Source organism: Pipistrellus kuhlii, unplaced genomic scaffold (assembly GCF_014108245.1).
Source record: "Pipistrellus kuhlii isolate mPipKuh1 unplaced genomic scaffold, mPipKuh1.p scaffold_m20_p_2, whole genome shotgun sequence".
In the NCBI taxonomy this organism is placed as follows: Eukaryota; Metazoa; Chordata; class Mammalia; order Chiroptera; family Vespertilionidae; genus Pipistrellus; species Pipistrellus kuhlii.
Window position 1 is genome coordinate 168608720 of NW_023425515.1, and position 24775 is coordinate 168633494.

Sequence of the window (24775 nt, forward strand, 5' to 3'; positions counted from 1 at the left end):
TGAAATCAATAAAGAAATATATATTTAAAAAATATATCATCTGAATTTCTCTGGAGAGTCTCAGTTTTAAAGCTTCCATCCCATGGTGATTTTGTGTATGTTCGTTTTTGATTGGAAAAGATGGGATTTGTGCCATAGACTGAGGCAGAGCTGGGTAACGTGATCCTGCATCGCGGATACAGTTCCTGTCTCAGGTTGGATCATAGGGAAGTGGTTCTGAGATGAAGATTAGAGTGTGGAAAGCTTATTAAGGAGTGGTTTTGGGGCCAGTAATCCTGGAAGGAAACAGATGGAAAGGGAGGAGAAGGAAGCATGATTGTACAGAGGACAAGTTGGACTGGGATTCAGCCCCAAGAAAGGTCTCAGCCAGCCCTGTAGGGGAGGGAAGCTGGGACAGGCCTCCTGAGCTAGGGGTGGGGGCTGCGCCTTTATAGTTCCTCCTGGACCCGGTCATTGGACACCACTGGTCAGGAGAGGAGGCTGCCCTGGAGAGTCATGACTCTGGGCAAGACAGCTGTCTCTGCCAAGGCGTTTCCTGAAAAGGGCTGACGCCGATCCCAGCAGCAGACCGTCCTTCCGGTCTGAGGGGCACACTATGGCTTCTGAGCCCACGGAGAGGGAAAACAGTAATACTGGCTATATACCGTAACAAAAGAGCGCTTTGACAGAGGTGCTTGTAAGTAAAGTAGGAATAATGGTTATTTTTAACTTTAAGAATTCATGATAATGTCATTTCCATCAAGGTGGCTCCCTACTGTTACAGATTATCCCAAAATGCCAATGGCTTAACAGTGAACGTCTTTCTTTCTTCCTTTCTTTCTTTCTTTCTTTCTTTCTTTCTTTCTTTCTTTCTTTCTTTCTTTCTTTCTTTCTTTCTTTCAAAACATATTTCATTGATTTTTTACAGAGAGGAAGGGAGAGAGAGAGAGAGAGCTAGAAACATCGATGAGAGAGAAACATCCATCAGCTGCCTCCTGCACACCCCCTACCAGGGATGTGCCTGCAACCAATGTACATGCCCTCGACCGGAATCGAATCCGGGACCTTTCAGTCCACAGACCGACGCTCTACCACTGAGCCAAACCGGTTTCGGCAAGGTTTATTTCTTTCCGGTCACAACCTAGTACAGATGTGTGGGGGCTGGGGAAGGAGTTCTGTTCCACCTCATACCTTCAGGGACACAGATTCCGTCCATCTGGGAATCCCGCCAAGTCCCAGGGCTTTGAATCCTCCTCTGGGTCCTCTGATCTAGCTAGCGCACCGAGGAGAAATGGGCGAGAACTTGGAGAATACGCAGAGGGTCTCCCTGGGCCGGGCCTGCAGGTGATGGCTTGCAAACCACGGTTCATGGACCAGACCCCAGTCACGGGTCTTCCTATCTTCTGAGGATCTACTAGAGCAGTGGTCGGCAAACTCATCAGTCCACAGAGCCAAATGTCAGCAGTACAACTATTGAAGTTTCTTTTGAGAGCCGAAAACCGACTTCTGCGTCTGGACCACGAAGTTTCAGTCGCACTGTACGTGCGCGCCCGCACGAGGTATTTTGTGGGAGAGCCACACTCAAGGGGCCAAGGAACTGCATGGGTCTCTCAAGCCGCAGTTTGCCGACCACCGTGCTAGAGCAGTAGTGTGGTCAGGAGGAGACTATATCCCTCATTGCTACACTGTTACATTGCTCATTCGCTTGTGGTGGCCAGATTTCATCATTATTGGTGAATTAAAGACACTTCAAAACTGTATGTTTTTTTTAAGTTCCCAGAGCTACATATTTAAATGGCCACCATCATAATATTATGGTTTTTTTACCTGAGGGTATTTTAACAGACTGGGGAGAGCAAAATTTTACTAGAGAGATGGGATGGAACAGAGTATTAAAGAACTGAAAGCCGAAACCGGTTTGGCTCAGTGGTAGAGCGTCGGTCTGCGGACTGAAAGGTCCCAGGTTCGATTCCGGTCAAGGGCATGTACCTTGGTTGCGGGCACATCCCTAGTTGTGGGTGTGCAAGAGGCAGCTGATCGATGATTCTCTCTCATCGATGTCCCTCTATCCCTCTCCCTTCCTCTCTGTAAAAAATCAATAAAATACATAAAAAAAAAAAAAAAAAAAGAACTGAAAACTTGAGAATTCTTAGCCCAGGAAAGTAAAAAAGAGGCAAAATAACTTCAGGTGTGTGTGTGGGGGGGAGGGGGGCAGGGGGCTATGTTTATTTTCAGAGGTGCAGAAGAAAATTGCAAAGCCTCCGATCCCTATGAAAACAAGCTATGAAAACAAGTTCTTCTCTCTTCTTTAGCTACAGCAGGAACGTCTTCCTCATGGTGACATGGAGGTAGTTGTGAGGAATGTACATAGGAAGTGCTCATGTACACAGCACTGAGAGCTGCTTGCGGGGATTCATGGAACCACCATACCACCCAGGCAGCGCTGAGTGAGTGGAGAGAAGCCAAGGTAGAGAGATGAGTGGCCTTCTGTCACTCAACAGCACTACTGCTGACAACAGCTGGTCACGTCCTCAGCTCTGGTCCAGGCAGCGCGGGCGTGTAGGAGGGAGGGATGGGGCCCGAGAAGTTTGCACGCTGAACGCCGAGGCTCACAGGAAGGAGCCGAGGCTGAGACGGGGCCAGATGAAGCATGTCAGAGGTCACAAGGAAGACGTGAAATGCAGAGAGCCTCCGAGGAAGAGGGGCTCTGAAGCAGGGACCCTGGCAGGTGGGGTGTGGCATCCGGGCACCTGGAGAAGGTGCTCCAGAGAAGTAGAACGTGGGTGGCACCTCTGAAGCAAGCATGACGGCTGAGAGTGACATGTGCAGAGCGGTGTGGGTGAGAGGTGGTGAGAGCGGAGATGGGAGGGGCAGGGCGGAGGCCGGTATCGGGGTGTGCAGGTTCGTGTCTGATGCAGCAGGGCCATTAAGGTCCTTCCACTTAACAGAGATGCCTGGTGGAAATTCCGGACTTGTGTGTGGAGAGGAAGAAACAGAACACAGAAGTTTCTTCTGAAATTTCTATTTGAGTACCTAGGATTTACAACTATTTCCTCAGCGCAGTTCATTTCACTGCCACCTAATTACACTTATTAAGATAGTTACTGTGGCCAAAAACGGTTTGGCTCAGACGATAGAGCGTTGGCCTGCAGACTGAAAGGTCCCAGGTTCGATTCCGGTCAAGGGCATGTACCTTGATTGCAGACACAGCCCCAGTAGGGGGTGTGCAAGAGGCAGCTGATAGATGATTCTCTCATTGATGTTTCTGATTTTCTATCCCTCTCCCTTCCTCTCTGTAAAAAATCAATAAAATATATTAAATAAAAATGAATGCAGGGAGTTGTGGAGCATGTAGGAAGGGAAGAACAGAGTACGGTCATACAGGGAGTGGGCCATCTGGTCCTGAAGTGCAGTGTTGGGGGACGATGTAAGAAAGGCTTCATGGAGGAAGAGGCTCTCAAGCCTGCACTTGAAATGTGAATGAATAAGGGGAGAAGTGCCTTTCAGGCGGAGAGAATCCCCTGAGTAAAGGTGTAGGGACCTGGAGAAGGGCCAGGAGACAGTCTTGTGTATAATGCTGAGTTTGGACTTTGTGCCAGAGGGAAGCTGCTGGTGAGAGCACGTTGAGCAGGAAATGAACGTGGTCAGATTTGCATTTTGGGAAGATAACTGGCAGCAGAGGGGAGTGTAGATGAGACAGAAATCTGGGAGGAAGGGACACTAACTGCCCCGGTACTTCACCAACTGGGGAAATTCAGGGGCGGAGAGAATGCCTTGACAGGCTGCTCGGTTAAAGGGATATATGAGCTGAGTAGAGAAGCATCAAGAGGAGCGCAGGAGGACACACTTATCCTATATAATAAAATTTGCAAATATGCAAATGTACCGAACGGCAGAATGACCGGTCGCTATGACACACACTGACCACCAGGGGGCAGATGCTCAACACAGGAGCTGCCCCCTGGGTGGTCAGTGCTGCTCAGCCAAAAGCCGGGCTCACACCCACAGATTGAGAACTGCTAGCCGGGTCGCCTAAGACCATCGGAAAACACAGATATTTACATTACGATTCATAACAGCAGCAAAATTGCAGTTATGAAGTAGCAATGATAATAATTTTATGGTTGGGGGTCATCACAATGTGAACTGTATTAAAGGGTCGTGGCATTAGAAAAGTTGAGAACCACTGCCTTAGGGGATGTCCAACTGCCCCCCGAGGGGTCCCAGGCTGTGAGAGGGTGCGGGCTGGGCAGAGGGACCTCCCCCCCCCCCTCCAGTGCACAAGTGTCTTGCACTGGGCCTTAGTATATACATAAAAGTTGGGAATATATTTTATATCCAAAATGAGTGCTTAAATATATCTGCAATACATAGATTGGCTTAGAACACATAAATTAGGGGCATTTCTGGCAAAGGGAAGATTATAGGCAAAGGCACAAAGTGTGAAAGAGCATGGCATATTTGGAAAACTATGGAAAAGTCAAGCATGGCTGACATGGGAGGTGTAAAAGGACTAGACAGTTCCTGGAGAAAAGAAACTATCTTGGAAGTGAGCATAGGAATGAACGTTGCTTCAGAAGTTACTGTTAATATTAAAAACAAAGCATCTGTCAACATCTTGTCTTGTTCTTGTGGCTTAAAAGGGAGAAGAAATTATTCAGTTTAGCAAACATTTCTGAATGCCAGATACTTTGCCAAGTCCTTGGGATATTAGATCAAACGAAGATCAATTTCAGAGCCAAGAGCTCCGAGTTCTGCTCTCCAGCAGGAAGTGTCAGAAACTTCCTCTCCTGCTGTAGGAAGCCCTTCCTGTTCTGATCTTAGGCTGTCCTTGCAGTCCCGTCTGTCCCAGTAACAAGGCTATCATCTGTAGCATTTCAGGGCTTCGCATCCCTGTCTGCCTCAGTCAGGTCTTGGCCCCCCAGTTATTTACAGTTGTCGAGGCAAGTGGAATTCTTTTGTCCCTCATTAGTTGTCTCTCACCATCAGTTCTCTGACATTTCCATCCTTCACTTTTTCCTGCTCTCTCCCTTTGAGCAATAAGCATGCACACTTATTTATATACAAGGGGCTCAGTGCACGAATTTGTGCACCTTGAAAGGAACTGGGGGCTGCGAGGCTGAGGTGGGCACAGGGGTGGGTCTTGGCCCATCCTCTGTGCCCCCACCCAGTCCCTCCCACATGGCCCCTGTCCCCTGTTTGCCTGCAGCCCCGCTCACATGCTGACTGTGCAGAGCAATTGGGGCCAGCGCAGCAGCAGGTGGGTGTGAGCAGGGCCAGTGCCGTCAGCAGGTGTGAGTGGTGGCTGCTGCCCCGATTGCCCCTCAGGAGCAGGTGGGAGTGGGGTGGAGAAGCCCTCAAGGGTGATGGGGGTTGGCAGTGCTACTCGGCACTTGAGCAAGAAGCATGTGCACTTATTTATATACTAGAGGCCCGGTGCACGAATTCATGCACAGGTGGGGTTCCTCTGGGTGGCTGCAGGGATTGGGAAACCCACAGTCCAACGCCGCCTGCAGCTCCTACCTGCCGCTCCGCTCATGCCGACCCCCTGTGCTGGCCGCGGGTTCGCACCCAATCATTCATGACAGGGAGAGGCTCTCTCGCGCGCGCTCTTCCAAAGGGAGTGGCCTGCAGCACAGGGCTGAAACTGGCTCTCTGACATCCTGGATTGCAAGAGGGTGCAGGCCCAGCTGAGAGACTCAAATCACTGTATTAACGAATTTCTTAATTCGTTTCTGCATGCTCTCATAAGTAGGAAAATGGAAGTGAGAAGGAGGAAGAAGACAGGGTTCAAGTGTTCTAACTGCAGGTTAATGCCTTCTCAGTGACCTCAGGCTGCAGATTGATGTCTAATTCTAGTGGCTATATTTTTGGGTTCTGGTTGCACCCTGCCTATGATTTTTTTTTTTTTTAATCTTCACCCGAGGATATTTTTCTATTGATAGATAGAGAGAATGGAAGGGTGAGGGGGAGTGACAGAGAGAGATAAACATCAATGTAAGAGAGACATAGATTGGTTGTCTTTCACACAAGCCCCAAACAGGGCCTGGGATGAAGCTTGCAACCGAGGTATGTGCCCTTGATCGGAATTGAACTCGGGACCCTTCAAACTGCAGGCAGTGCTCTATCCACTGAGCAAACTGTCTAAGGCTACCTGTGACTTTTTTAATTTTTATTTTTTATTTTATTGATTTTTTACAGAGAGGAAGAGAGAGAGATACAGAGTAGAGAGTTAGAAAACATCGATGAGAGTCATTGATCAGCTGCCTCTTGCACGCCCCCTACGGGGGATGTGCCTGCAACCAAGGTACATGCCCTTGACTAGAATCGAACCCAGGACCTTTCACTCCGCAGGCTGACGCTCTATCCACTGAGCCAAACCGGTTTCGGCCTACCTGTGATTTTTTTACATTCTTTTTTCCCAAAGAGTGGAGAGATTTTGGCTCAAGCTTTGGCATCTCAGTGTTAACCTGCATGCTCTGGTCTTAGAGCTACATTAATCCTTTTTATTTGTTTCACCTCAACCTTTTGCTTTGGACAAATTACAAACCAGTGGAAAAGCTGAAAGAATAGTACAATGAATGTCAGGATCCTTTCAACTAGAGTCTCTAGTTAATATTTCAAGGTTTCGCCACATTGTTCTATATCTATCTATCTATCTATCTATCATCTCTCTCTCTCTCTCTCTCTCCCTCTCTCTCTCTCTCAGACACACATTTTTTTTCTGAATTATTTGAAAGTAAGTTGCAGAGTTTTTATTTTTAAGACTTATTTTTTAGAGCAGTTTAAGCAGAACTGAAGGGAAAGCACAGAAATGTCCATTAAGCCGTTCCCCCACTATCAGCATCTCTCCAGAATGGTACATTTGTTACAGTTCATGAACCTACCGTGACCCATCATCATCACTCAGAGTCATTAGGGTTTACTCTTGGTCTTAACATCCTATGGCTTTAGAGAAATCCTATCTAATAAAGAGGAATATGTTAATTGACTTCCCACCCTCAAAGATAGTGGCACCCACAGCCAATAAGGAGGGAATATGCTAATTGACTGCCATCTCCTCAAAGATGGAAGCACCACAGCCACAAGATGGCGGTGCCCAGTCCCCTCAGCCATGCCGGGGCAACAGGCATGTGGCAAAGCCAGGCCCACCCCCAGGTAGGCCCAGCTGCTCCATGCACCTGCCTCTGGAGTCCCCCAGTCCCCTCAATCCCCTAGCCACCCAGGGCTAGCCCAAAAGTGCAGGCAAGCCTCAGATGGCTGTTGCCCAGCCAATGCCCAAGGTGCAAGCAAGCCTCGGATTATGGCTGCGCAGCCACCCAGAGCCATCTGAGGCTCAGGCAACCAGGGCTGGCCACGGCTTGCGCTGCCAGCAGTGGCAGCAGCAGAGGTGTGATGGAGTGTTGCCTTCCCCTGATCATCAGGTCGCCTCCCACTCCTGAGGGCTCCAAGACTGTGAGAGGGGGCAGGCTGGGCTGAGGGATCCCCCACTCCAGTGCATGAATTTTCATGCACCAGACCTCTAGTGTCTTAATAAAAACAAAGCATTATAGTATGATACAGAATGATTTCACTGCCCTAAAAATCCTCGGTCCTCCACCTGTTCTTCAGTTTCTTCCCTCTATCTCTTGGAACCACTGATATTTTTACTATCTCTCTAGTTTTGCCTTTTCCATAATGTCATATATTGGAGTCCTACAGTACATAGCATTTTCAGATTGCAATATATATTTAAGGTTCCTTCATGTCCTTTCATGGTTCAATAGCTCATTTCTTTTTAACATTTATTATTATATGATGATGCTACATTCTGTTGTTTGACGATACCACAGTTTATTCATTCACATACTAAACTATATCTTGGTTGCTTCCAAGTTTTGGCAATTATGAATAAAGCTGCTATAAGCATCCGTGTGTGGGTTTTTGTGTGGACATAAGTTTTCAACTCCTTTGGATAAATGCTAAGAATGTGATTGCTGGATCGTATGGTAAGAGTATCATATATTTAGTTTTGGAAGAAACTGCCAAACTCTCTCAGAGTGGCCATATCATTTTGCATTCCCACTAGTCATGAATGAGAGTTCTTGGATTTTGGCCATTTTAGTAAATGCGTAGTATCTTGTTGTTGCTTTAATTTACTATTCCTTTTTGACATGATATGGGGCACCTTTTTATAGATGTACTTATTTGCCATCTGTATATCTTGTTTCATGAGGTCCTTAAGTCAGTTGTGTTTGTTAAGGTCCTTGGCCTATTTTGAAAATTGGATTGTTTTTGTCCTCATTGTTGAGTTTTACGAGTTCTTTGTATATCAGATGCAACTTTCACAGATGTTTTCTTTGATACTGTGCCTTGTCTCTCATTCTCTTCACAGAGCAGATGTTTTTAATTTTAATGAAGTCCAGTTTATCCATTCTTTATTCCGTGGATCATGCCTGTGGTGTTATATCTAAAAGTCACCACCAAGCCCAGGATCATCTAGGTTTTCTCCTTTGCCTCCTAAAAGTGTTAGTTTTGTGTGATCCGTTTTGAGTTAATTTTATGGAAGGTATAAGGGCTGTCTCTAGAATCATTTTTTAAATTTTATTTTTTGCATTTGGGTGTCCTGTTGGTTTAGCATCACTTTTTGAAAAGACTGAACCACGTCCAGCATGGCCAAGGGTGAACCTGAGGAGGGTGGTGAAGGATTAAAGAAGACAGACAAGAGAATACATTTGGGGCCAGGTGGATCACTGCCTGGCTAAGGAAACAGTGACACAGTGTGTAAGCCGAATCTTTATTTTATAGTCAGATTACCCAAAGCAAAGTGGTCAACATGTTTACAATGTTCTCGCCAGTTTCAAATCTATTTAGTTACTCAAGCCTTGTTTTGGCAGCACTTGCTGAACCCCCCACAGCTCATTAGCTACCTAGGAACAAGGGAGGACTATAAGGTCACGCTTAATTATGCTAGGAAGGCTTTGCCATCCAAGCTGGGACTTGTATGTGGCTCTGCTACAGGTCAGTCTGAGGCTTGACCCTTTAACCACTCCCTACTAAAGTCTGTCTTTTTCTCCATATTATTATTGCCTTTGCTCCTTTGTCAAAGATCAGTTGACTATATGTATCTGAGTCTATTTCTGAGCTCTCTATTCTGTTCCTCTTATCCATTTGTTTACTTTTTTTGCCATCACACGTTATCTTGATTTTACTGTAGCTTTATAGTAAGAATTGAAGTTGGGTAGTACCAGTCTTCTAACTTGGGCCTTCTACAATATTGTGTTGGCTATTCTGGGTCTTTTGCCTCTCCATATAAACTTTAGAATCAGTTTGTCGATATCAACAAAAATACTTGCTGGGATTTTAACTTGGGATTGTGTTGAATCTATGGATCAATTTGGGAAGTACTGACTTCCTGACAATATTGAGTCTCCCTACCCATTAACATGGAATATCTCTCCATTTCTTTAGTTTGTCTTTGATTTTGTTCATCAGAGTTTTGTAGTTTTCCTTATCTAGATCTTGTATATATTTTGTTAGATTTATTCCTAACTATTGCTTTTTTTAAAATAATATATTTTATTGAATTTTTACAGAGAGGAAGGAAGAGGGATAGAGAGCTAGAAACGTCGATGAGAGAATCTTTGACCAGCTGCATCCTGTACACCCCCTACCGGGGATGTGCCCATAACCAAGGTACATACCCTTGACCGGAATTGAACCCGGGACCTTTCAGTCTGCAGGCTGACGCTCTATCCACTGAGCCAAACCGGTTTCGGCTATTCCCAACTATTTCATCAGGGGAGGTACTAATGTAAATGATTTTGTGCATTAAATTTCAAATTTCACTTGTTCAGTGCTGGTTTATAAGAAAATAGTTGACTTTTGTCTGTCAACTTTGTATTCTGCAACCTTGCTATGATTGCTTATTAGTTCCAAGAGTAGTAGTAGTTATTGTTGTTGTTGTTGTTGTGTGTGTTTTGTCAGCTCTTTCAGATTTTCTACATAGGTGATCATGTCATCTGAAAAACAGTTTTATTGCTTCCTTCCCTATTAGTATGCCTTTTATTTCCTTTTGCTGTTTGATTGCGTTAGCTAGGACTTCTAGTACCATATTGAAAAGGACTGGTGAGAGGCGACATCCTGGCCTTGTTCTTGATCTTACCGGGGAAGCTTCTAGTTTCTTTGTCATCATGAGATCTTATCAGTAGGTTTTTTTGGTATATAATTATTTATCAAGTTTAGAAAGTTCTTCTCCTGGTTTACTGAGATTTTAAAAATCATGACTGTGTATTAGATGGTGTCAAATGCTTTTTCTGCATCTACTGATATGACCATATAATTTTATTCTTTGGCCTGTGATGGATTATATTAATTTATTATCAAATGTTGAACCAGCCTTGCATACCTGTGATAAATCCCACTTGGTTGTGGTGTATAATTCTTTTTATACATTGCTAGATTCAATTGCTAATATTTTGTTGAGGATTTTTATATCTATATGTTCATGAAAGATATTGATCTGTAGTTTCCTTTATATATTTTTGGCATTAGTGTAATGTTGACCTCATAGAATGAATTGGGAAGTATTCCTTCTGCTTCTATTTTCTGAAAAATTGTAGAGAATTGGTTTAATTTCTCCTTAAGTGTTTATTAGAATTCACCAGTGAACCCATCTGGGTCTGGCGCTTTCTGTTTTCAAAGATTATTAATAATTCAATTTCTTGAATATATCATTTTTTTTAAATAAATATATATTATTGATTTTTTACAGAGAGGAAGGGAGAGGGATTGAGGGCTAGAAACATTGATGAGAGAGAAACATCAATCAGCTGTCCCTGACCGGAATCAAACCTGGGACCCTTCAGTCCGCAGGCTGACTCTCTATCCACAGAGCCAAACCAGTTAGGGCCTTGAATATATCTAGACCTGTTTAAATTGTCAATTTCTTCTTGTGTGAGTTTTGGCATATTGTGTCTTTCAAGAAATTTACCCATCTCATCCAGATTATCACATATGTGGGCAACTAGAGTTGCTCAAGTATTCTTTATTTGACAGTAAGTTGCAGTTTTTGACATTTTCTTATAAATATCCCAGCTTGCATCTCCTAAAAATAAAAATATTATCCTACAGAGTCATGGACCATTATCACACTAGGAAAACTAACTGAAATTTTTTGTATCAATATTTAATTATGAACTTACTAATCACCAGGGGAAAGAATATCTTGAGGGTTAACACAACCAAAAGACCAAATTCAGCATGATCATTGTGGTAGTCGGACATTCTACACCTTGTGATATGATGCAACAAGAAATACTAATCATTTACAGTGTCTGTGTTAAAAATGTAAACCTGAATCTAATCATGAGGAAATAATCAAATATAAGCCAGCTGTCCTAACCGCTGAAAAAAAAGTTAGAGACACGAGGAAAAATGGAAGAGGCGGGCTGTTCCTAGCGAAAAGAGGCCAAAGAGACAAAAGATTTGTCCGTGGTTAGCCGTGACCACAGGGATCTATGTTTCCTCAGAGGTGTGGTGACCTGCCTTCTACTCTTTTTTTTTTTTTTTTTTTAAGGTAACAGCCCCCACCCCCTTTCTAATTTAGTTAGTTATTATTGAGGTATAATTGACATATAACATTATATTTCAGTTATACAGTGTGATGATTTCATATTATATATTGCAAAATGATCATCACAATAAGTCTAATTAACATCTGTCACCACACATAGTTATACCGTGTTTCCCCGAAAATAAGACATCCTCTGAAAATAAGACCTAGCACATGGAAAGATAAGACCTCCCCTGAAAATAAGACCTAGCGCAACTTTGGGAGAAAAAAATTAATATAAGACACTGTCTTATTTTTGGGGAAACGGTATAATTTTAAAACATATATATATATATTATTGATTTTTTACAGAGAGGAAGAGAGAGGGATAGAGAGTTAGAAACATTAATGAGAGAGAATCATCAATCAGCTGCCTCTTGCACACCCCCCACTGGGGATGTGCCGGCAACCAAGGAACATGCCCTTGACCGGAATCGAACCTGGGACCTTTCAGTCCGCAGGCCGATGCTCTATCCACTGAGCCAAACCGGTTTCGGCAGTTATATAATTTTTAAAAACGTTTTTATTGAATTTATTGGGGTGACATTAGTTAATGACATTACATAGGTTTCAGGTGTACGCTTCTATAATACATCCTCTGTGCATTGTATTGTATATTCACCACCCCAAGTCAAGTCTCCTTCCATCACCATTGTCCCCCCTATGCCTTCTTCTACCTCCCCCACACCCGATCCCTCTGGTAATGTCTCTGTGTCTATGAGTTTTTGTTTGTTTGTTCTTTGCTTAATCCTTTTACTGTTTTCTTTCAGCCCCCCAACCCTCCTCCCGTCTGGCAGCTGTCAGTCTGTTCTCTGTATGAGTCTGTTTCTACTAGTATATTTACTTATTTTTCCCCACTATGCAACCTGCTTCACTGTCTTCAGCCTATGGGCAGAGGCCCAGCAATAGTCGAGGCCATGGTTTGCTCTGGCCTGGGGTACTGTAAGAGACACAGGAAGATGGGTCTGCCATACCTCCAAACTCATACATGTGTTTCTACTTTGTTTGTTAGTTTATTTTGTTCATTAGATTACACATATGAGTGAAATCATATGATACTTTTCTTTCTCTGATTGGTTTATTTCACTTAGCCTGATACTCTCCAGGTTCACCCATGCTGCCAGAAAAGGTAAGATTTACTGTTTTAGCAACTTTCAAATATGCAGTACAATATTTTTTTAAAATATATTTTATTGATTTTTTTTTTTTTTTTTACAGAGAGGAAGGGAGAGAGAGTTCTAGAAACATCGATGAGAGAGAAACATTGATCAGCTGCCTCCTGCATACCCCCCACTGGGGATGTGTCCGCAACCAAAGTATATGCCCTTGACTGGAATCGAACCTGGGACCTTTCAGTCCGCAGGCCGACGCTCTATCCACTGAGCAAAACCGGCTTCGGCTATGCAGTACAATATTATTAACTAGTCGCTATGCTGCATATTACATCCCCATGACTATAGATTTGCCCATTCTGGACATTGCATATAAATGGAATCATACAATATGTGACTTTTTGTGACTAGCTTCTTTTGCTTTACATATTTCAAGATTCATCCATGTTGAATCATGTATCAATACTTTATTTCTACTTATGGTGAAATAATATTTTGTTGTATGGATATACCACATTTTATTTATCCATTCATCAGTTGATGGACATTTAGGTGGCTTCCACTTTTTGACTTTTATGAAAAAACTGCTGTAAACATTTACAGATGTCCACCCCCCCCCCTCTCTGCGCCCAGCCCCTGCCCCCTCCCCCAGGCCTCCATCACACTCCTGTGAGAAATGTTTATTTCTCAGTAGAATTGCTGAGTCATGTGGCAACACTGTATTTAACCCATTGAGGAACTCCCAGAATGTTTTCCAAAGCTGCTTCACTATTTTACATTTCTCTCCGTGCCTTCCGCTCTTAATACTTAAGATGAATGACAGTGAAGACAACCAATTACAACTTTTCCTTTCTCAGGCTAGGTCCTGGGAGGTGTATGTCCTCTTTTTAAAAATTAGAAATATTGCAAAATAATAAGGAAACAAACTTTTTCATGACAGTATAAAAGCCTTGTTGAGCAACTTCTTATTTTGCTCCCTCCCTTTTCATAAACTAAGTTATTTCTTGAGAATGGAATGGTACCATGCTCTTTTAATTATAGCCTATCAAGTACATCTTTTTCCCAGATGAAGGAAAGAATGTCATATGGCAAATGACTTAAGAATCTTATCCTGTCCAAGGGTCTCTGGCACATGTGAATAATCCAAGCCCTGCTCCCACAGAGATGCATATGTTTTTTTTTTATTATTTGGGTTTTTAAAATTACATTGGATTTTAAAGTTAATCCTAGACATCATGTCATTTTAACTATAAATATTTCAGTATGCTTCTCTAACAGATAAGAACTTATAAAAATGTGACCATCACATTATTATGCCACATCTAGTTCCTTCATGTCCTCTTTTTTTAAGCACATTTTGACATGGGAACTTATTTTTTTAAGTTGATTTTTAAAAAAATACAAATTTTATTCACCACAGCTATATTTATATGAGCACTGATTTGCAGTGAAATCTCGATTGTGGGCAAACAGTTAAATGATGGAAATATATATAATTATTTTAGAGGGTTGGTGTTGAGGCATTAGAAATTATGGTATGACAGAATAGGTCCAGAGACATGGATACATGGAATGGACTGACAGAACTCGGAGGGGAGGGGAGGGTTTGGGGAATAGGAAGAGATTGACCAAAGAACTGTGTACATATCTGCATGGCCCTGGACACAGACAGGAGTGTGATGAAGACCTGGGAGAGGGTAGGGGCCGGGTGGAGCAGGATCAGAAGTGGGGGGAATAGGGGACATCAGTAATACTGTCAACAATAAAAAATTACCATTTGAAATATTTTTAATAGCCCAAGGAAAAGGTAACGCTAAAATGTTACATGAAAAAAGGCACCATACACAAATACTAGTATATAAAAAGTATTAATAGGATAGATGTTTCATTTACACGCTTGCATGTATACCTAGATGTATGTATTTATACGTAGCCGAAAGAACTGACTGAAATGAAGACACCTTTGCTAAAATTTTAATAGTACTTAATTCAGCTGATTATTATATTTTTAAATTAAGTAAAGTCCATGCTTTATTCGGATTTCCTTAGTTTTTACCTGTTTTCCTTTTTCTGTTCCCGGAACCTATCCAGGATCTCACGTTCCATTTCACTGTCACTTCTCCTTAGGCTCCTCTTGGCTATGGCAGTTTCTCGGACTTCCTTTGTTTTTGGTGATCTTGACAGTTTCTATTAATTTGTCAATGACGGTTCACATTCAGTATTATTTTATATTAACTTCAGGTGTATAACATAGTAGTTAGACATTTATGTAGTTTACAAAGGGATCTGATAAGTCTAGTACCCACCTGGCATCATATACGGTTATTACAATACTAGAGGCCCGGTGCACAAATTTGTGCACCAGTGGGGTCCCTCAGCCTGGCCTGTGGGATTGGGCCGAAATCAGCTCTCTGACATCCCCAGAGGGGCCCCAGATTGCGAGGAGGGATAGGCCAGGCCAAGGGACTCCACTGGTATACAATCGGGGATAGGGAGGTACATGGAAGTTGGCCAACTGGGGAGGGACTGCAGGAGGGCTCCAGGATGTGTCCAGACTGTCTTGCTCAGTCCTGACCCCAGCAGCAAGCTAACCTACCAGTCAGAGCTCTGCCCCCTGGTGGCCAGTCATAGTGAGAGATTGAGCAGCCTTAGCATATCATTAGCATATTTTACTTTTTGATTGGTTGAACAGCTGATAAGTTGATTGGACACTTAGCATATTATGCTTTTATTATATAGGATTATTAACCACATTCTCTATGCTGTACTTTATATCCCTGTGATTATTTTATAACTGCATTTTGTACTTTTTAATACCTTCATTTTTGTTTACCCAGTCCCCCAACCATTTCCCCTCTGGCAATCATCAGTTTATTCTCCTATGGATCTGTTTCTGATTTATTTTGTTCTTTAGATTCCACATGTAAGTAAAATCATCCTATTTGTCTTTTTCCAACTTATTTCACTTAGCATAATACCTTCTATGTCCACACATGTAAGAGTTCATTCTTTTTTTTATGGCCGAGCAATAGTCCATTGTATCGATATATAATGTACCATATCATCTTTATCCACTTGTCTGTTGATGGATACTAATATTACTTTCATATCTTGGCTATTGTAAGTAACTAGAGACCCGGTGCATAAAGTTTGTGCACAGGGTGGGAGATAGGGATGGGGGTGGGGGAGGGGAGGAGTGGAGCGGTGTCCCTCAGCCCAGCCTGCATCTGTTTCCAATCTGGAACTCCTTGAGGGATGTCTGACTGCCTGTTTAGGCCTTATCCCACTGGGCCTAAATGGGCAGTTGGACATCCCTCTCACAATCCAGAACTGCTCGCTCCCATCCACTTGGCCTGCCTGCCTGATTGCCCCTAACAACTTCTGCCTGCCAGCCTGATCACCCCCTTAACCACTTCCCTGCTAGCCTGATCGACGACTAACTGCTGTGGTCACTCCCAACTGCCCTCCCCTGAAGTCCTGGTGCCCTCCAATTGTCCTCCCCTGCAGGACTGATTCCCCCAACTGCCCTCCCCTGCAGGCCTGGTCACCCCTAACTGCCCTCCCCTGAAGGTCTGGTCACCCCTAACTGCCCTCCTCTGCAGACCTGATCGCCCCAACTGTCCTCCCTTATAGGCCTGTTCTTTCCAATTGCCCTCCCTTGCAGGCCTGGTCCCTCCCAACTGCCTTTCCCTGCTGCCCTGATTGCCCCCAACTGCCCTCCTTTTCAGGCTTGGTCCCCCCGCCCCCCTCTGCCCTCCCTTGTAGGCCTGTTCTTCCCCAACTGCCCTCTCTTGCAGGTCTGGTCCCTCCCAACTGCCCTCCTCTGCTGCCATCTTTGACCACATGGGGCAACCATCTTGTGTGTTAAAGTGATGGTCAATTTGCACATTAGGCTTTTATTATATAGAATGCTGCAGTGATTATAGGTAAGCATATATCTTTTTAAATTAGTGTTTTAGATTTCTTCAAATAAATACTTAGAAGTGAAGTTGCTAGGTCATAATGTAGTTCTGTTTCTTACTTTTTGAGATTCCTCAATACTGTTTTCCATAATGGCTGGACCAATATGCATTCCCATCAGTAGTGCATGAGAGTTCCCTTTCTCCACATTCTTGTCAATAAATCAACTTGTTTGTTGATTTATTGATGATAGTGATTCGGAAAGGTGCGAGGTCCTATTTCATTGTGATTTTATTTATTTACTTATTTTTCCTCATTTTTTAAAATTAAGGTATTATATGTGTACATACCTTACCAATCCCCCCCCACTCGCATACATGCCCTCCCTCCCCAGAGTTTTTCGTCTATTGGTTATGCTTATATGCATATATTCAAGTCCTTTGCTTGATCTCTTATCTCCCCCATATCTCCCTCATTGTGATTTTAATTTGCATTACTCTGACAGTGACATTGAGCATCTTCACATTTGCCAATTGGCCATGGGTATGTCCTCTTTGGAGAAATGTCTATTCAGGCCCTTTGCCCATTTTTAGATAGTTTGTGGTTTTGTGTGTGTGTGTGTGTGTGTGTTAATATGTGTTCTTTATACATTTTGGATATTAATCCCTTATTGGATATATCATTGGTGAATATCTTCTCCTAGTTGGTAGGTTGTCTTTGTTGATTGTATCCTTCGTTGTCTAGAAACTTTTTAGTTTATCATAATCCCTTTTGTTTATTTATTTTTTGCTTCCATTGTTTGAGGAGATGCATCAGAAAAAAATATTACTAAGAGCAGTGTCAAAGAGTTTATTGCCTATATTTTCTTCTAGGAATTTTATAGCTTCAGGTCTTACATTTAAGTCTTTAATTCATTTTGAGTTTATTTTTGTGCGCTGGAGAGGGGGGTCCCTCAGCCTGGCCTGCCCCCTCTCACAGTCCGCGAGCCCTTAGGGGTGGGAGGCGACCCAGCGATCAGGTGAAGGTGATGCCCATCACACCTCTGATGCTGTCACTGCTGGCAGCACAAGCTTCAGCCAGCTTGGTTATCTGAGCCTCGGGCGGCCCTAAGTGGCTGGGCAGCTGCCATCGAGACTTGCCTGCACCTCAGGCTGGCCCTGGGTGGCTGGGAAGCTGCCATCCAAGGCTTGCCTGCACTTTTGGGCTGGCCCTGGGCAGCTCAGGGACTGGGAGACTCCAGAGGCAGGCCCTCCTGAGGGTGTGCCCAGCCTTGTCATGTGTTTGTTGCCCCAGCAGGGCTGAAGGGACTGGGTGCCGCCATCTTGTGGCTGTGGGTGCCACCTTCTTTGAGGGCAGGGCAGTCAATTAGTATATTCCCTCCTTATTGGTTGTGGGTGCCAACATCTTTGCGATGGTGTGAGAGTCAATTAGCATATTCCCTCTTTATTAGAAAGGATATGGAGTAAGAAGGTAGTTTCATTAAAAAAAAATATATATATATATATTTTATTGAATTTTCACAGAGAGGAAGGGAGAGGGACAGAGAGTTAGAAACATCGATCAACTGCCTCCTGCACCTCCCACCCCTTGGATGTGCCTGCAACCAAGGTACATGCTCTTGACTGGAATCGAACCTGGGACCCTTCAGTCCACAGGCCGATGCTCTATCAACTGAGCCAAACCAGTTTTGGCTAGTTTCATTTTTTTATATGTATGTGTCCTCTTTTTCCAACACAGTTTATTGAATAAACTGTCTTTACCCCATTGTATATTCTTGCCTCCTTTGTTGTATGTTAATTGAACAGATAGGCATGGGCTTATTTATTGGCTATCTGTTATTTCCATTGATCTGTGTGTCTGTTTTTAATGCCAATACCACGCTGTTTTGGTTACTAAAGCCTGATCATATAGTCTGATAATAGGTAAAATGATACCTCAACTTTGTTCTTCTTTCTCAATATTGCTGTGACTGTCCAGGGTCTTTTGTGGCTCCCTGTAAATTTTAGATTTATTTGTTCTGTGAAAAATTCCATTGCTATTTTGATAGGGATTGCATTAAATCTATAGATTGCTTTGGGCAGTGTGGATATTTTAGCCATGTTAATTATTCCTATCTATGAACATGGTATGTGTTTCCATTTATTTGTATCTCTTCATTGTCTTATACTTTTCTGGTTTGGGTCTTTTACCTCCATGATTAAATTTATTATTATGTATTTTTGTTGTTGTTGTTGTTGTTGTTAATCCTCACCCAAGGATATTTTTTCCATTGATTTTTAGAGAGAGTAAGAGGGAGGAGGGAGGTGTGAGAAGGGAGGCAGAGAGAGACAGAGGGAGAGAGAGACAGAAAGAGAGAGAGAGAGAGAGAGAGAGAGAGAGAGAGAGAGAGAGAGCGCGCGCGCGCGCGCGCGCATTGTGAGAGAGACACATGGATTGGTTGCCTCCCACACATGCTCTGCCTGGGGTGGGCTCGAACCTGCAATCCAGGATCATGCCTTTGACCAGAATCAAGCCCAGGACCCTTGGGTGCACAGGCCAATGCTCTAATCATTGAGCACATCAGCCAGAGCTCCTATGTATTTTTTAATACATTTGTTAATGGGGATATTTTCTCAGTTTATCTTTCTGATAGTTTATCGGTATACAAAAATGCAACTGATTTTTGAATTTTAATTTTGTATCTTGCCGCTTCATTGAATTTATCTGTTCTTATGGTTTTTTGGTGGAATCCTTAGGGTTCTCTCTATAGATTATCATGCCATCTGCAAATAACAGTTTTACTTCTTATTGAATGCCTTATTTACTTCCACTTGAATGCCTTTTATTTCTTTTTCTTGTCTGATTGCTGTGGCTAGAACTTCCCTTAATATCTTTTAACTAGAGGCCTGGTGCACGAAAACGGTGTACTCGGTGTCCTGGGCGGGGGCAGGGGGCACCTTCAGCCTGGCCTGCACCCTATCGCAGTCTGGAAGCCCCCAGGGGATGTCTGACTGATGGCACGGGAGCAGGCCTAAACTGGCAGTCCGATATCCTTAGCGCTGCCGTGAAGGCAGAAAAGGCTCCTGCCACCCCCACTGCACTTGCCAGCAGTGAGCCCGGCTGAGGGCTTCTGGCTTAGCATGCTGACCTCTTCTGCCCCCTGGTGGTCAGTGTGCATCATAGCAACCGGTCGTTCTGCTGTTCAGTTGATTTGCATATTAGCCTTCTATTATATAGGACACCTAATCCATATTCAGATGTCCCTGATTATCTTAAATATGCCTTTTCACAGGTCCAAACAAGGTCTTCATATTTGGTGGTTTTGTCTTAGTTTTTTATTCTAGACTAATTATTTTTACAAGTTTAGATCATTTAGATTTGAAGCCTCAGCCCTGTTATCTCTGTCGGTTGTGTAATATTGTGCAAATTAATTTAGTGTTTGTTCTTCTTGAAGTTATACCTGTGCCGAGGTCAGAGAGACAATTCTTCAAGGCTTGTCACCGATAAAAACAAACAATGAGAAAACATTCCCCTTTACCACCACTACTTGACTTCTCACCTCTAATAGGCATCCATTTTCAACTCTTTTAACCTAATTTGTTTGGTATTTTCCTCTAAATCTCTAAGTAACATATTTATATCGCCAGTTCTTGATATTTCTATTTTGAGTATCTTTTATTGACTTTATATACTGTAAGATAAAGATTTAGTACTCTGTCACACTCACTACTTTTCTACCACATATGTGAAGTCTAGCATAATTCTTCTAATTAGAACAACATTCAGTCTATTTACTATGACCATAAAAATGCTATTTTTAGATGCCATGTTTACAGTGTTTTCATTGCACATTCTGTTTTTTCTGAAGTCCATAATAGTTTTACTTGGTTTTCTATGTAGTTATCGCTATACAACCCTAAGTGCTCCCCCAGTTTTATGAATCTTTTCTCCATGTGTTTGAGTACATCAGTGTCTGTCAGTTCCATTTTCTTTCCCCCCCCCCCATTTTCTTTAATTTTTTAGAGGTTTTATTTTAGAAGAAAAGACAGGTAATAAACAAATAATTACATGGCATAGTGATTTTAAAACATTCGTGATAAACATTAAGATGATGAAGTCCAGCCTTGGGGGTTTGGCTCAGTGGATAGAGCGTTGGCCTGCAGACCGAAGAATCTGGCCAAGGACATGTCCGCAGCAGGGGGCATGCAGGAGGCAGTTGATCAATGATTCTCTCTCATCATTGATGTCTCTCTCTCTCTCTCTCTCCATTGCTCTCTGAAATAAATTTTAAAAATAAAATAAAATAAGATGATGAAGTCCAGGGTATTAGTAGAACATGTATAGCAGACTTGAAGGGGTCTGGATGAACTTCCTCTTCTTTGCCCCAAGAAATAATGAGTTGCCCAATGTTAGTCAACCAGCACATAAAAGAGGGAGAACCAGAATCTTATCTTCCTACTTAGGCATTCGTTGGTCTTTGGCTCAAACTTTAATGCATCTTATATTTAGGCCAATAACTCTGATTTCACAATTTATATACAGAGAGAGAACTAGCTGGAATTTGGATGAATAAACATACCTGAGATTTTAAAAATATTCAAAACACTTTGGGGAGGGAGGGTATGTTTGGGAGGGGGCAATGGTAAGATATGTACAAAGATAATAATTTTTAAAAAAATATATGTTTTATTGATTTTTTCACAGAGAAGAGGGGAAAGGAATAGAGAGCTAGAAACATCGATGAGAGAGAGACATCAACCAGCTGCCTCCTGCACACTCCCCACCAGGGAAGTGCCCGCAACCAATGTACATGCCCTTGACCAGAATCGAACCTGGGATCTTTTAGTCCACAGACCAACGCTCTATCCACTGATCAAACCGGTTTCAGCACAGATAATAATTTAATAAAAAAGAAAAGAAAAGAAAAAAAAAATATTCAAAACACAAGTATCAGTAAAATTGGGTCAGGGAAACCATTGCTGTTTCTAAAGACTGTTGCCATATCCTTGATTTTCATAAGCATAGCAAAGTTAAAATAAGTCAACATACCCAAGCTGGGCCATAAACAAATGTCCTGCCTCAAAATAACACAGTAACAGCAACACAGCCCACTGCATACTTTCCTTACATGGGTTGAAACATTTTTTTGTCTGAAAGTGATAATCTTCAATGTTGCAATTTTGCCAAATTTTTAAATTTTCCCACTAGAGGCTCGGTGCACAAATTCATGAACCAGTGGGGTCCCATGACCTGACCTGCAGGGATTGGGCCGAAACTGGCAGTCTGACATCCCCCAAGGGGTCCCGGATTGCAAGAGGGCGCAGGCCAGGCCGAGGGACCCCACTGGTGCATGAATCCGTGCGCTGGGCCTCTAGTATGCATATAAGAACTTTGGTTCATCTCCTCCTGCCCTCCCCCCTTCTTCCTTCCCTCAGAGATTCATCAGTCTGTTCCACGTTTCCATGCCTATGCATTGAACATCTGCCCCTCGGTGGTCAGTGTGGGTCATAGCTACCAGTCAAACAGCAGGACACTTAGCATATTAGCCTTTTATATAGATAGATAATCTAGGAATTATTCTAATTTGGCATTATTGAATTCTAAAGAAGTTTCCTATGCGATTACTATGTACCTAACTGCAGGGGTACAGGGAGAAATAAAACTCAGTCTTGCTCCTAAGGAATTCACAGTCTAATAGTGAAGTCATTAACAAAGGAAGAACTGTTTGATTATTGGCCAGTTATTGGCCTATCAGCTGATACAAGGAATCAAGAAAAGTCACGTGAGTGTGGCGTCTTGTGTTCAGTATTGTCTTCTCTCCCACTTTCAGTGACACCTGGTGCTGCCAGCAGTGGAGTCTGTGTGGAAGTCTGTAGTGTATTTTAGGTTGCTTTCCCCACTGCTAGCCTAGGATTCCGCTCCCATGGGTTTGCTGAGTCAGTTCTGCTTGTTTGCTTTCCAGCTTCCAAACTTTTGTTCCTGATGTCTCCGCTCCTGCTCTCTTCGTTCTTGTGTACTTTGACTCAACAAAAAACAAACAAACAATTGTATCTGTTATTTAAGGATTTTAGAGAAGATCAGAGGGGTGTGTGTGTGTGTAATCTAAATCTGTGGTTCCATGCAAAATTCATCCCTTTCTTATTTCTAGGGCATCAGTACTAAAACTTCCCCATGCTCCCGAAAGTTCCCAAGCTCATCCTGTCATCCTGCTTTCAGGGTCAGCATATGCCTCCTTCCATTTTTATCCCAGCTGGTTCTGCTGCACACACAGGTATTTAAAATAAAAATAATAATAATTAAAAAAAATATATATATATATATTTTCATTGATTTTACACAGAGAGGAATTGAGAGGAACAGAGAGTTAGAAACGTCGATGAGAGAGAAACATCGACCAGCTGCCTCTTGCACACCCCCACTGGGGATGTGCCCGCAACCAAGGTACATGACCTTGACCAGAATCGAACCTGGGACCTTTTAGTCCGCAGGCCAACGCTCTATCCACTGAGCCAAACCGGTCCCGGCACACACACACACACACACACACACACACACACACACACACACAGGTGTTTGTAGGCATTGCCACCTTCCTGCATTGCCCCACCTCCTAGAGGGCAGTGGCTAGCAGGATGGCAGCTACTCCCAGCTTCTTGGTCTCTGTGGGCACTGATGTCCCTGGGGGTGTCATGCTCCTGATCCTCAGCCAAGTGCCTTTTGTCTCCTGGATGACAGAGCAGTTTCTTTCTCAAGGTAACGGTGACTCACTTTTTAAAAATAGTCTTTGATGTGTCAAAGCCTTTTTTGAAAGTGTAAACAGATTGCATTGACTAGTTCCCTTTTAGTCAGATGCGTTTTTACCTTCTGAAAGTGGTGACATATTGCTTAGGTATGGTTTTACCTTCCTGAAACCACACAACCCTCACTTTCATGCTTCAGTGCTTTTCCTTAGATGGTCCCACCCTCCCAGCACAGCCTGTCCTATCAGGTCATCCCATACCGCTCACATACTCTCTCCTCCTCGTCGCCCCAGGTTCTCCCAGCGAAAATTCTTTCTCTTGCATCTGAACTCCTATCGCAATTTTAAAAGCTTGCGACGCCGTTACATCTGTGTCTGTGTTACCCTCTTTAAAAAAATATATATATTTTATTGATTTTTTACAGAGAGGAAGAGAGGGATAGAGAGTTAGAAACATCGATGAGAGAGAAGCCTCCTGCACACCCCCTAATGGGGATGTGCCCGCAACCAAGGTACATGCCCTTGACCAGAATCGAACCTGGGACCTTTCAGTCCGCAGGCTGACGCTCTATCCACTGAGCCAAACCGGTTTCAGCTATCTTCTTAATAGTTCATAAATTCATTCGAGGGACCTTGCTTCATTTTGTCATACAGTCTCTTGAGCTTAGTAAGAACTCCATGTATGTTTGGTAAGTTAAACTAGCGAGATAAACGTAAGGAAAAACTTCTTGAAAAAAGTCTACTGTATCAACAGCTTCCACTGAATTCATTCATAGCTGCATCCCCAAAGCCTGACCTTTGTAGAAAATTGTTTCCACTAAAGTTACAAATGCGTTTCTGATGAATAAATCTGGCATCTCATTTCATCCATCAGCTTCTTCCATCTCTTTGCCACATTTGGATATATCTTTTTGTAACCAATTCTCACCACTCTGGCTTCCTCTTTCTTTTTTATTACTTCACTGATTTTGTTCTTTATACCACATTCCCATACATTCATGCTTTTTAATTTTTTTCTGCCCTCTCTTTTTTCTCTCTCTGTGTATCTTCAGGAATCTCATTACTCAGATTTTGTTTGTTTGGGATTGGGGTTAGGGAAGAAATTGGGGCTTAACTGAGCGGTTAGTTTCTCTCAGGATCTAAGTAACGGAGAAAGTAAAATCAGGTGGCTACTATCAAACTGTGTTGCCAGGATAGTCAATTTAGGTCCCACACGGCAATCGAAGTTTATATTGAAAAATATAAATCAGATTATGTTACGCCCCTGTTTAAGCAGAAGCTTTCCACTGCTCTTGAGATACAATGCAGACATCCTTCTATGGCCTCCTCTGCCAGCCCCCCCGTGGCTCTGGTTCCTGTTTGCCTCTGATCTTACTTCCCACCCTTCTTGTGTTTCCCACACTCTGTGGTCCAGCCACACTGGCCTCTCTCTGTTCCTTAATGTGCCACAGCTTACTCTTCCTCCTGCATAGG

General features: G+C 43.0%; 1 protein-coding gene and 1 non-coding gene across 7 annotated transcripts in view; one reads left to right on the forward strand and one right to left on the reverse strand.

Annotated features, from left to right (window-relative positions):
• ST3GAL3 (ST3 beta-galactoside alpha-2,3-sialyltransferase 3) overlaps window positions 1-24775 on the forward strand; it is a 169386-nt gene that overhangs the window by 24305 nt on the left and 120306 nt on the right. The gene's annotated exons all lie outside the window — the stretch shown is intronic.
• LOC118725134 lies at window positions 12428-12560 on the reverse strand. Its single transcript, XR_004989875.1, has one exon. It is a non-coding gene; the product is annotated as a small nucleolar RNA SNORA42/SNORA80 family (small nucleolar RNA).